A 14541-nucleotide genomic window follows, 5' to 3' on the forward strand; every position below is an offset into this window, starting at 1 on the left:
ACATACATATGTATTTTATAAACTTAAAACTAAACACTATTTAGTCGACAAAACGGCGTGGCTCCGTTGCATCGGCTGCTCTTGTGTCGGATTCGGCAGTTTGCCCCGGAACCTCCGAAACACGACACCTTTCGGCCAGAAGTCGACGCACTCGATGGTTCCCTGCAGCGGTCGCGGCACGCGCACCACAAAAGAGTTGAAGTGCACGTAGTGGCGCGATCGAAGCTGGAATACCCTCAGCGTGTATCCGGTCTTCTGGTGTACATACTCCACCACTTCAGCAGCCGTGGCGGTGTAATGCAGGCGCGATACGTACAGCGCCTTACTCGGTGTAGCAATCCGCAAGCCAGAGTTAGCCGGTTCGGCGGTACCACACTGAGTCTTACGAGGCGCCGTGCGCGCCTTCTTCTTTCTTGATACCACTGTGAAATCCACAAATTAATTAATTAATTATTAATTAAATTAATTAATTATCTATACCATGATTATACTGTATGTATAGAGTCGCCTAGTACCCAATACTATACTACCTGTAGTACAAACTTTGCTTATACTCTGTATCTTTAGGTATTACTTAAATAAAAGTAAACAAATATTTTTTACATTATCGGGTAGTTATAACATTTATTGATTAACCAACCAAATACAATACCGCCTGGATCAGTCACGGAACGACCTGACTTTAACCTACATTATTTGATCATGTAATGTTTTCATCTACCCTCAACTGGCTAAATTTTGTTTACTCTTTTTTAAATACCTAAAGATACAGATTATAGTTTGGGGCTAAGTTGATGTATGTGTATGGTGTTACTTTAAATGTTGTATTTACTTGCGAAAGAGTCCTTGAAGTTGAAACATTACATAATAGGTTAGGTTTAGGTTTAAAGAAATTCTCATAAAGACAATACATCACTAACATGAGAACATATTTACTTACAGAATTGAAATTTTTAATTTCAAAAGATCAAAGAAAGAAAGTCAAACCGGGGATTCGGCAGACCTCGTCGGCGATGGCGGGATAACTTGGACTCCTTTTTGAGAGACTGGCCAGATGTAGCTCAAAACCGGGACGAGTGGAAGAAGAGGGGGGAGGCCTTTGCCTAGCATAACAGGCTCATAATAATAATAAATAATTTCAAAAGAGCTTTCACAGATTGTCAGTCTTTATTTGTTACTTGTCTATGATATTGTGTACGCTCGATCGACCTCACATCCGCTATTTCGGCTAAGCCCGACTGTAAACTTACCGTCTAACTTCTGCTGCGGACCGCAGTTGACAGATTCTGAACAGTAAACAAGGTAACGACAAATTGTGTATAATAAATTACATTACGATACAAGTGTGAAAAGTAGGAAATTCGCAACGAGTGGCGATAAATTAAAACACGAACGAAGGGAGTGTTTAAAATCAACACCAAAGGGCCGATTTTTGAATTTCGATCGCTCGATTTCGTCACTCGAAAATCGGTGGAAAACGGAGAAATGCTAATTTTTGAAATACGAGCGATCGAAATTTGGAATCTATTGGTATTAATTACCACTCGATTTCAATTATATTAGTAGAATTTAAATGCCTAGTAGTGGAGATAATTGTAACGAAATACACGAAATCGAGTGGTTGAAATTCAAAAATCGGCCCCCAGTTGCGAATACCTTTTAGCACGTGAATAACGTGTATTGTACAACGTTTTACAGTACATATGGCCATTTAAATTTTTGACATACGCAAGTAAAGTGCTAGTTACCGCACTAGGGCGGTAAATTAGCAGCATATGTACATACTGTAAAACCTTAATTGATTGAAATGAGGATTAACAGATTCGGTTTTCGTGGTTGAAAACTATATGAATATATATTTCTGCCAAAACCAACATTTTAAAAACAAACCTACTGAATTATTGCCGAATGCATTTGGTACCAGTATCGTAATTTATATACTTATAGCCTCGTAAGGACTTAATAAATAAATATAAATTGTGCATTATAATCATTATAATGTACTTGCACTCCGTTACAATCTAACTAGAATCGTTTATAAACAATATAAAGTAGCATTTCGTTTGTTTCATTGTTTCCTCAAACAAACGAAAGTCATCCTAATTTACTTCACAACAAGGTCCAAATTAGATACAGTCAAATTCATATTTTCATAAATATAGGTACCTATGGCTATTAGAAATAGGTTTTTAGAAGTTGACCGGTATTATAGAGGCATTTTTATTTTAACTTGTACTTTAAAGCGCGACTTAACTCGTGTTTCAGTAACGTCTAAGGGCCACCCCACATCTGGCGTCTTTCGGGCGTCGGCGTCGGTCAGCGCTATGGAAAATGACGTCGCTGCGCAGTTGCGTCGACGTTGCGTCGACGTTGCGTCTAGCAGGGCCATAGAGTTGTAGACGCCGACGAGACGCCGACGCTCGAAAGACGCTAGATGTGGGGTGGCCCTAACTGTCATATTCCTGGCAAAACGTATGGAGTTTGACATTGAGCGTCAGTTTTGTGACGATTGCTCACCGGCCGTCAATGCTATATTATACACAGTTAGGTTAAAATGCCCTGGTTGACGTAACTGGTGACCGAAGATCTGGCGGCTTCCACGCACAACGTATCAGAGTTGCGATACAACGAGGAAATGCCGTCAGCATCCTTGGTACAATGCCTCAAGGGCCTATTTTGGATTTAAGCTAGTTATTAATTTAGTTTATTTAACCGCTGTATATATCAAATGCCCTTATACCTTTTTTTCTCAGAGTAAAATTACTCAATATGCACAATTTGTACCGAGTACCGTAGAACGGGGTGACTTTGGAAAATTTAGGGTTACTTTGATAGATTTGAAACGGCCACAGAATTACCATTATTCATTATTTACTGAAAATGCTCCTGTAACTAGTTAGATTACTATATATTCATATTCACCTACTGTAAAAAATCACGCATAAATATATATTATGGCTTAAAAACTAGAATTTTAAAGTCGCCCCTTCACTTGAAAGTCACCCCGTTCTACCGTACTGTGCTAAATATGTTGACTGTGACCCAACTCGGTCAAACTATCGGCCGAATTTCAACTCAGTATATCATTCCGATTCCCAGGCAAGCCTACAACTCAACCACTATAATCTGCTCTCTGTTCACATATATTTACTATGTACCAAGAGGTCACGAAATACCGGTTGTTAGGACTTTGCTTAGTACAGTCAGCGTGAATTTCAGCTTGAAAGCAATTTGAATGGGGTTTGAATGAGCTCTGATACGGTGCAGTCCTGTTAAGTTTGCGTGATTGGTATTGTAGAATAGGCCTGGAATAGTATTTAATACCGTAACCAAAGACATATGTAACTCCGTATAAGATGAATAAAGTCTAAGGAAAAAACGTGCCTCGGAAATCAAGAAAAAGTCAGTCTCGGATAGATGGCGCCACACCTTTGGCCTATGTTTCATATTTAACAATTTTAACACATAGGTATCAGTGAAAGAACATGGGTCGAAATGATATAAAAATACTAAAATCATTTATCCATATATATACATTTTTTTGATAGTTGTATACATATTCATTTTGAGTTTTAATCGTGTGTCGATAGATGGCAGTAAATTTACTGTGACTACAAAATTTACTATAACAGGACCCCTCTATACTATCTATTCTCTTTGCCGTAACCTAACTATTATAGACTATAATAGTTAGGTTACGGTATTCAATGGGTTTGCATGACGGATCTGAAATGTATTGGAAGATCCGCGGATCCGGATCCAAATTCAGATAATTTCGGATCCGGATTGCAAACCCTGATTATAGTCCAATACTATTTATACCCACTTTTTTTTATTGGAATTTTTCTAACCTCAAAAATAGTGGTTCTTAAGTTTACACTGCACGATTGGCTCGAATTAGTAAGTGACACCGCTGGAGTAGTACCATTTATAGTGCCCGTAAGGCCAGTCCCTAAATATAATACGTCAATGATCAGATTTAATTTTGAAGGGAAAACGTTACCACCACTTTTGAGATTATAAAATTTGTAATCTGAAAAAAAAACCGGACTACATAACATGGCGTTTTTTGAACAACTAGCCATATTGTGCGAGGTGATTAGGTAGGCCATATTGAACAACTTTTTCTATGAGACCAACTTCGAAATCACAAAAAATTTTAGGCCGTTTCATACATTTTGGTCGAGTGGATGTCGACGTTTTCTATGGGAAGGCCAATTTTTTTTTGGGATTTCGGGGTTGGACCCATGGAAAAAGTTGTTCAGTATGGCCTACCTAATCACCTTGCACAATATGGCTATAGTTGTTCAAAAAACGCCCTGTTATGTGATTATGGTCCACGAGTTAGGGCGTCAAAATCTTTCCGCGATTTCGGGGTTGATGGACCGTATGACCAGATACATACACCTATTTAGCAAAATATGACGAAAAGTTAAAAAAAACAGCCCTCTACGCAGCAACATATGCGATTTCTGAAGATTTCGCTCTGAATTTTCGTTAAATGATTGCTATAAAGCCTATAAACAAATTAAAAGTGGAAAATTCACTGTCTTGGGTGGGAATTGAACCCACGACCACTGGATCGCTAGCCCAGTGCGCTGCCATCTGAGCTACCAAGACCGTACCCAATACAGCGAACGAGCGAGAGTTCGCATACGTTTCTGCTTGATACCAAATTAATTAAATTATTGCTAATTGCGATTCTCCTTACGTCCTGATAATTAATTACTCGCTAAATTTAATATGAACGTACATTCCGCGGTTTAAAATTATTTATTACGCAAAAATATTAATATTCTTTATTAAATCAACAACATGACTTCGGAAAATGCCTTGAAATATACTCATCATTTTGTTAAGAATTGCTTTAGAAATATTCTCCAAGGTATTTTCGGAAATATTATTCAGGAAAAGGAAAATACTAGAGATACTCCTTTCGGTCGTGTTTTAATTTATCGCCACTCATTGCGAATATCCTGTTTTTCGTACTTGGATCGTAATGGAAGTAGGTATTATTATTAAATAAACTTTCAGCTTTCAGGAAAAGCTCAGATTTTTACTCATCATGTTTTTAGAGTCTATTTTTATTGAAGCTTTGTAGTGTGGGCTTTAGAAGTCCTATTGTCCGCTGTTTTTTCGGGTTTTTTTTTTCAGGAAAAGGAATAACTATACTAATAAGGAGTACCTATACAAGGCGATACGAAGGATCTTCCTGAAAATAAATCGTCTTTTAAGAGATATAGAGTAGTTTAGTAATGGTTATAGTATCATGTCGCAAGTTCGAATCTTGCCAGAAGCAGTGAATTATCCTTTAGTATAAAAAAGTATGGCAAACGCAGGTATCTTGATAAAAAAAATAGTTTAAAATTACTTAGGTTGGTTAATATTGATATTGCACTTACCTACCTTTAAACAACTTTAATTAACTATCCAAGAAAGAATCCTATGAAAGTGGAAAACTTAAGCGTAGTTATAGTTTAATAGAACTAATAAAAATGCAGTTTATTACTCAGACCGGCATTAATGAAAATACCTATTATAAAATACCTACCTATATTAAAATACATAATAGTACATTACAAGTGCGGAAAATAGGAAATTAGCAACGACTGAAGGAAATGTTTTAAATCGTCACGAGCTCCTAAAAAAGATCTACGTAAGTACCTAACTCTAATTATTATTGATTTCTTTCACTTCCCCGTTCGGACTATTACACCAATTTATTTAAAATAGTAGTAGGTAAGTACCTATACAAGATGTAGTGCATAAACTGTGTCGCTTGACTTCAAACTCGGGTAAATCCATACGACCCTCACAGCAAATATATACCATATTACCTATTCTTAATACCAAAATCGCATAATCTGACAGATGGATTTACCCGAGTTTGAAGTTATGCGACTCAATTATTTTCCTCCGTATGTTCACGGAAACGTACGAACGTGTCTTGCTATTTCAGTCAGTCTCGGTACAAAAAGTACTGAAGTTGACTGAAGTAGCATGACAAAACCGGGCAAGTGCGAGTCGGACTCGCGCACGAAGGGTTCCGTACCATAATGCAAAAAAAAAAACGAAAAAAACGGTCACCCATCCAAGTACTGACCACTCCCGACGTTGCTTAACTTTGGTCAAAAATCACGTTTGTTGTATGGGAGCCCCATTTAAATCTTTATTTTATTCTGTTTTTAGTATTTGTTATTATAGCGGTTCGTGAGATACAGCCTGGTGACAGACGGACGGACGGACGGACAGCGAAGTCTTAGTAATAGGGTCCCGTTTTACCCTTTGGGTACGGAACCCTAAAAACGAACGTTTCCGAGAAAAATACAAATGAAAACTACATCTGTTCCTCTGTATTTTTGATATAATCGCAAATTAAAATGAAATGTAGGTATTTTAAACTCAAGAAATATTTTTATAAGTAAAATAAAAGTCGTATTTATTAAATATATCATAATGGAAGTTTGTAAGTAAGTAAACACTTCATTAGGGCCTAATCTAACTTACCCTTTGAATACATGGTCGTATCAATAATACACGCTGTATTAACATTGTCTAATACTTCAGCATATAAACGCTACAAAACTGTTCTGATTTTTTATATAAAATGATCTCTTCAGACTGTTTTACTAACTTTGCTATTTACACCTTTAAAAATAAGGTTCATATTCCCTTGACACTGTTATTGGTGGACAAATGATAGCAATACTGCCTCGAATGGCTTTTCATTAAAAGGGCGTAAGCGACGTGTATTTTGTATGGAGTTATGTCGTTTTGCGTAAAGATGGTGCAATGAGGGTAGTTTGGACGAGTCGCTTTGGAGATAAGTTTTTGCGATGGAAATATGGCTTTTGTGACTGTTAGTAATAAGAGACATAAATCTGTACATTAGTCAGTATTTATTTGTAGCAAAGAGAATAGAGTGTATAGAGAGTTACTGTCATGGTAAATTATGTAGCCACAGTACATTTACTGCCATCTTTCAACAGAAGATTAAAACTGTTAGAATGCCATTTGACTATAATCCGTATTCTTACACTAATATGTGTTATTTTATTAAATATTAAAATTAAACGCCATTTACTCGACAGCACGAACCTTTGGCGTACTGTCGAGTAGATGCCGTTAATTTTACTGTGGCTACATAATTTACTTTGACAATCCGCCTCTATTTCAAATTCTCTTTGTTTGTAAGAAGCTATAAGAAACTGTATTTATTAAGCTTTATTTCCCGTGTTTTCTTTTCTTTCTTTTCTTTTCAGTTGTTTTATTTAATTACACGGTCCCTTTTTGGGCTCCCCTCCATCTTTAGCCATTATTACTTCTATCCATGACGACGCTCATCCATTCTTTTCCTGCCGTCTGTATTATATGCTAGATAGAAACTGTATTACTCCTACACGGTTACCATCAGTTTGTCACTGACATAAACGCCGTCGAGAACGTAATTTACTTTCTATACATCCCGTTTGCACTAATATGCGAGTGCGAGCGAGATGTATAGAAAGTAATTTACGTTCTCGACGGCGTTTATGTCAGTGACAAACTGATGGTAACCGTTCTGGTGTAAATTCGAAAGCGTGACGTCACGTACGCGTTTGCGTTAAGTCTCATTATTTTGAGTTTCCAAAACGTCCCGCTTGGCGCGCTGTTCAAAATCCCATACAAACTGAGAGTTAACGCAACGCGTACGTCACGTCACGCTATGGAATGAAAACACTAGGGGTTCTGTCGTGCTGATTTTTCGGTCTTCTAGGGCGAATACAACTTTAATTTAATGCAGTGGTGGGCAAAAAACGGCCCGCGGGCCAGCTCCGGCCCGCGAATGGATTTTATCCGGCCCGCCGCCGGTCCTATGAAATAATTAGTATATGGGCTATATGGCATTGGCCCACGATTATCACAAATCAAAATAAATTTTGGCTACTATTCTGGCCCCCCATGAAGAAAGTTTGCCCACCACTGGTTTAATGTAATAACAACATTCTAAATATTAATATATTTGTTTCAGGTAAGTTTGTATGGCCATCATTCGACCGGTGCGGTTTGTATAAGACGATATTGAAGTTGTTTCGTTTAAAGCCAGCAAAAAGGAGTCACGATTTTAAACAATTTGACTTAAAGGGGCCCACTGATTAACAGTCCGTCGGTTAGAACGCCAATCGGCCTGTCAGTTAGAACAAAAAGTTGACAGTTCCGAACAACTGACAGGCAGATAAAATCCGACGGACTGTTAATCAGGGGGCCCCTTTATATTAAGTAACAGTTGAGCGCGGCGCGCCAACAAACTGGTTACTCCAGTTTGACGCATTTATTGTACATATGTAACTTTGTAATTGTTTTGCATGAATAAATGAATTCATTCAATAATAAACAAGGAAATTGACATACACCGCCCCGCGCAGCAGTAGAAAGTCCAACTTTACTGTAAGGGCTCATTTAGACTATGCGAGAACTCGCATGCGAGTTTTATTACATTGCGGGTTTTGATCGGTCGGTTAAATCGGACGTAACCAACAGTCCGCAATGTAACTAAAATCGCATGCGAGTTCGCGCGCCGTCTAAATCAGCCCTAAAGGGGTCCACTGATTAACAGTCCGCCGGACGGTATCGGCCTGCCAGTTGTTCGGAACTGTCAATATTTTGTTCTAACTGACAGGCCAATACCGTCCGGCGGACTGTTAATCAGTGGGCCCCTTAATGCAGCTTTACTGCCAGTCTCTTAGTAAAGAATTAACTCCTACCACTTTTCATAAATAAAATATTCCCATTTTTCCCAAAGAATCCATCAATTTATCATCATCGCAAAATAACTGCACGAATAATGAATTATCGTCCAACATTGTTTGTGACAGCCCTATTGTTCGTAACTTTTAACTGAGCTCGATCCTCGATTGTACGCTAGGGTTGAACATTGATCACTTTTATTGTATTACTTTTATGATATATTGCGTTGAAATTTTTAAAGTTCATATTTTGTTTTTGGTCTGGTAAATAATTTGGATTAATTTAAAGGTGTGTAGTTTTATAAATACACATCGGTAACTCGTGGCATTTAGGTAGCACTTAAAAGATTAGTGATGAGCACACATCGGTAACTCGTGGCACTTGACAGTTTCTAACAGACTAGTGATGTGACAATGTTCTTCCTATACGAGTTGAGAAAAAGAAACCACTAAAAAAAGGAATTAATTAAACTAATCTTTTAAGTGCTACCTAAATGCCACGAGTTACCGATATGTATTTATAGCCGAGCGTTAGCAAAGGTCTCCTTTCAGGTTGGGCAAATATGCTTTAGTAATTTTCGTATGTCCCATGTTCTCCTCAGCAGGTCGCATTTCTCAACAGATTTAATTTTGTGAGCAGGTTCGATATGTAGTTAGATTGGATTTATTTGTCGTTTCGTTTTCCGGAAAATGTTCAAAATGGCTGAAATAGGGAATATTACGCAAAACTCTGCGTAGAGGGCGTCATTAGGTGATGGTGGATGGCCTACCGTGAAACACGACAATCGAAAGTTCGGTTTCTGCCTCTCTATCATTCTTGCCTATTCGATCGATAGAGAGGCAAAGAAATTTCGATTTTCGCGTTTCGCGGTAGGCCACCTGTAAACTGTTTAAGGCCTAGTATGTATAAGTTACTCTATGGTTTACTAAACAAATTAGTGCTGCACTCTGGCGGCAGAACATTGCAGCAATACTCCCTATTGGCATAAATGCTTAAGACCATTGTGAGCTTACTGTGATAATGACTCAACGGAGTAACTTTTTTTTTTTCATTTTTAAGCTTTTCTCGAGGTCTACGGCTCACAGAGCCAGTAGTACTTAGGTAATAAGGGTTACTCTATATGAATTTTCAAGGCTAACACAATGTGGAAAAATAAGTCGGGCCCTGGAAATCTTTGAATGCAGTTTTGTTACTTTTTAAAAATAAAGGAATGTCTCCCTTAAGTAAAATGAGCCAGCTTGAGGATTTAAGGTAGTTTCCCTCCAGGGCCCGTCTTATTTTTCCACACTGTATATATGTTACTGTAAAAGCCCGAAGTACGACAAAACCTAGGTTTTACCGGTAAATCCTAGTTTTTACCGATGCCGATCGGTAAAAGCCCGAAATGTTAAATCTTACTAGTTTACTTCGGGCTTTTACCAACACCAATATGGTAAATCCTAGGTCTTACCACGGGGACCGGTAAAGTTTGAATCATGCACTGATTTTTGAGATTATTAGATAATAATTTTTAAGAAAAAAAACCGACTTCTATGGGGCCCGATGAAAGATTATGGTAGATGGTGCACTATGTAGAAAAGGAGGTAAAACCACCCACTTTTCTAGTAGCATTTCGTTTCTGTAAGGCTCGCAGTTCTAACCTAACCTAACCCACTTTTGTTCGGTTCTGTGAGGATCGCAGTTCAAACCTAACCTAACCCACTTAACGGCGCATGCGGTGCGGTGTACGTGGGTTTGAGCAGGAGGGGTTGAGAATCAGTGCATGATTCAAACTTTACCGGTCGCCGTGGTAAGACCTAGGATTTACCATATCGGTGTTGGTAAAAGCCCGAAGTAAACTAGTAAGATTTAACATTTCGGGCTTTTACCGATCGGCATCGGTAAAACCTAGGTTTTACCGGTAAATCCTAGGTTTTGCCGAACTTCGGGCTTTTACAGTGACATATATAAAAACTACAATTTTGCGTTAGATTTACACCAAGACAAGTCTGCAACGATTATGACAGCACACGCAGTGCAATTGTTATTTTAAACGTCAAACTATGAAATTATGACGTATAAATAACACTTGCACTGCGTATGCTACATCGTTGCAGACTTATCTTGGTCTAACTCTAGCCCTCTCAGCATTACCTACAATATTTCTTCCCAAATGTACGAATGACTCCCGATATGATTCTAAATGAGCAACAATGAAGGCCAAAGCCTTCCTTCTTTCTTCAAAATTCAACTTTAAGTCTTCGGCATCAAAGTTCATATTCAAAGGACCTAAACAATGAAATAAGCCTGTGAAACTGTGAATATTGTGTTTGAAAAAGGGATTATGTTCCTTTATAAGCTAAGGCGGTTAGGTCTTTTTGAAGTTGGGATTGTAAGCGTTCAATATACAGTTTTCATGTCTTGAAGGTCTTTATGTAATATTTCCTTTTCTTAGAATGTTTGCGAATATAAAATGTAATTTTGTATGACATGTTTGTGCCAATTCGGAACCGGTTTCAAATATACCGGTTCCGGTTTATTTCGGTTTGGATCCAGATTTTTCTTTAAGATGCGAACGTTTTATATGTAGTTATTTGTTTTACAAGGGGACAAAGTTGTTACTAACCCCCTCGTGCTAACAATATTGACACCCAAGCAAGCAAGATAATATTTCAAAATTGGACCACGGGCGTAGTGAGTGGTTTAAAAAGTGGAATCTTGAGCGTTGCGAGGGTTTCAAAGCACGGGGGATAAGCAAACATTTCTACCAAGTGAAGCAAACAATTTTTCACAACACCAACGTGAGGTAAATACTAACTCTAATACATTATCGAGGAAAATCTCAATAAACACTGTTACATATTTATCATTGAAAATCATTTCGTATAAGTAAATTTGACCACCCAATATGTGGAAACAACTTAAAATAAGCACCAAATTACTTTTCCACTGTTGTAAATAAAATGCAACATTCTCGTCAGTCTTTGAAGAATATAGAAAGTTTTTCTACGAGCAAAACAAAAGAATAATATACTTATAGGAAAAGAACAGTTAAATTAGGTAAGGTAGACTGAAAACTATATACCTACTTTCATAAAACTTCGTAAAAACGTTAGTTTTATTGAGTTATGCTAACTGACTTCAAATGCGGAAAAATACACTCTCAGATATAATTTGGAAAAATGTCCACAGTTTAGAAGCATTGTCACCTCGAATCTCTAGAGTACAATAACCAGAAACTGTCAGTAATGCTCCTTATATTCCATTGCGTAACGGAAAATATTCACAAATCCTCTTATCTTCATAAAATTATTACACCTAAACCAACCTTACTGTTTTCGAAATAGAGATCACAGACCATGAACCAATCCTTCCGAATAAAACATTATAAAACGTGAATTCTTTTGATAAAACGGATATTCTATTCATACCTTATTTCCCACGAGAATTTGAAATATCGATTTTCATAAACCTGTGTATATTTGCAAACATTGGAAATTAAAGCTTAATGCATTAGGGAAAAGGTTGGTTTTACAATTACGATGAAGAAGGATGTCTTATTTTGAAGTAAAAGCATCTTTCACGTGTTTACGTAATCTGAAATGCGTCTTTCATTTAGGTTTGATAATAGCGCCATCTTTCGGTAAAACTTAAAACTAAGTTCATCTTTGATATTAACGCCATCTAGCGAATGGTTTGTTTATTGCATAAGTGGCGCCATCTATTTTGCATAGGCGTTTTACTAGACTGTACACCCTACATTCTCTTCTACGACTTGGCTGGGCATTAACGCCATCTGTTTCAAAAGTGCCTGAACTTTCAAGTTGACTTTTACATTTTAATTTAAACGCCATCTATATTCAGTTTACTTGCCCTGCTACGTGGCGCCACCATTAAAGCTACACGAAACGTTTCACTGTTAAACTTTAGTTGTTTAGTAGGTAGATGTAATGACAAGTTCTTTCTTAAAAACGACATAGATGGCACTGCTTGTATGATGAACGCAATATATAAAATTATTATAACAATTTTGTTTTATAAACCCTTATTTTGTACCTCTAATTGTATTTACCTAATTGAGTTTAAAAATGTCATTCTTGATTAAATTGAAAAAAAAATCTGATATTCTAACGAAAACATTGACATGATTCGGTTGTTGTTGTTACTAAGGGTCGGCAACTCGCATGTAGGTAACATATCTGGAGTTGCAGGGATCCATAGGCTACGGTGACTGCTTACCATCAGGCTAGACGTATGCTTGTTTTCCACCGACATGGTATGTAAAATGTATGAGACAGCTTTTTTTGCGTTTTCGGGGTTGGCCCTAACGTGTTCAGTACGACCACAGAATAAATAATAGTACTAGGTACAGAAGACTCACTCTCTAACAAAACGCGTCTGTTACAACCAGGACAGATATGGCCGCTAGGTGGCGACAGCACCACGCGCGGCTTATGGCTAGCCACCAAAATTGGTGTGGAACGGATGTACTTTTAGCTACCTGTAGTAAAGCGACGAAATCGCGGAGTGAGCCACGCCTGGTACGACCTACCTACATATTCACCCCTCAGACGGCCCAATTCGAACAATGCTTATAAGATATCACAGCGACACGATACCGATCTGTCAGATCAGTATCGTATCGCTGTGACATCTCATAAGCATTTTTCGAATTGGGCCGATATTCGGACGTAAAATGGCTCCGTATAATAATAACAGAGATCTGCGAATCCTGATTTCTCCTAATGCTTTAGACCCTTACCATCCATTATGCGCATTCAAATGAGCGTTCATACCATTTTAAACCTTAACATTATAGACACAGGGTATAATATCCATCCTTTCTTTATGATAAATCTGATGATAAGCTGTTGGATGAGAAATATGAGAATAGATGGATTGTACTTAAGTGTCTTCAGGGAGCTTTCAAATATAAATCGTCATTAATTATATCAGCCGAAAGGCGTCCAATAATGGTGCTCCCACACTGGCTGTTATAAGATGTTATATTATATAAAATACTGTGACAGGGACAACATAATAAAACCAAAAATATATAAACTTAACTCCTAAAGCTTAATTTTTTTGCAATCGTTATATTCATTATGCTGTTTACGAATTAGATGTGTTTTAAGTGTCTATTGTATATTTAAGTATTTAAGTACTGCGGAATGGAGTATCGAGACAAACCATTCTGGTTTAACGATGCTTTTGGATCAAAATATTATGTAATTGTGATTTATCTCTAATAAAAAAAAAAAAAAAAAGTTTAAGAAAATAACGCGTGAAAATCAAGAAGAAATTGTATTATGCTTGAAAAGATGGCGCCATAGGTACCTTTGGCCTATACTGGGGTAGATGATGACACCGTTTGATACTTAACAATTATAACACATATGAGTGGAAGAACAATGATCAAAGTCAACTGGTGTTCTAAAAGTTTTAATCCTGTGTCGAAAGATGGCAGTAAATTGACTGTGACTACAAAATTTACTTTGACAATATGCCTCTATACCTACTAAATTATCTTTGATAAACGGACATCGTAAATTTTATAGCATTTTTGGTGCAGCGGAGAGGTGTTAACACTGTTAACGGAATTGGTATAGATCATTCCAAGGCTCGGAACCGGTTTTTTTTTTAATCCTAAAATAGCCCAATATTATAAATTATTTTATGGTCTTTACGTACCGAATCATGTATGTAAAGGTAACAACTTCGTATTATTAGATTGTCCCATTAAAAACGAAATAATAAACCAAAGAACGAGAAAGAACGTAATAAAACCGGCATTTTTGTATGAAGAAAAAACCGGTTCCGAGCCTTGTATAATTC

The 14541-nt window shown here is 37.3% G+C and overlaps 1 protein-coding gene, 1 long non-coding RNA gene and 1 other non-coding gene across 5 annotated transcripts in view; 1 reads left to right on the top strand and 2 right to left on the bottom strand.

Annotated features, from left to right (window-relative positions):
* The window catches only part of LOC134803742 (synaptotagmin-7), an 862565-nt gene that overhangs the window by 647537 nt on the left and 200487 nt on the right, over positions 1-14541 (top strand). The window lies entirely within an intron of this gene.
* Positions 1-14541, bottom strand: part of LOC134803831 (uncharacterized) — a 190165-nt gene that overhangs the window by 19967 nt on the left and 155657 nt on the right. The window lies entirely within an intron of this gene.
* Trnaa-agc (transfer RNA alanine (anticodon AGC)) lies at positions 4548-4620 on the bottom strand. Its single transcript has one exon. It is a non-coding gene; the product is annotated as a tRNA-Ala (tRNA).

This window comes from Cydia splendana, chromosome 27, assembly GCF_910591565.1.
Source record: "Cydia splendana chromosome 27, ilCydSple1.2, whole genome shotgun sequence".
In the NCBI taxonomy this organism is placed as follows: domain Eukaryota; kingdom Metazoa; phylum Arthropoda; class Insecta; order Lepidoptera; family Tortricidae; genus Cydia; species Cydia splendana.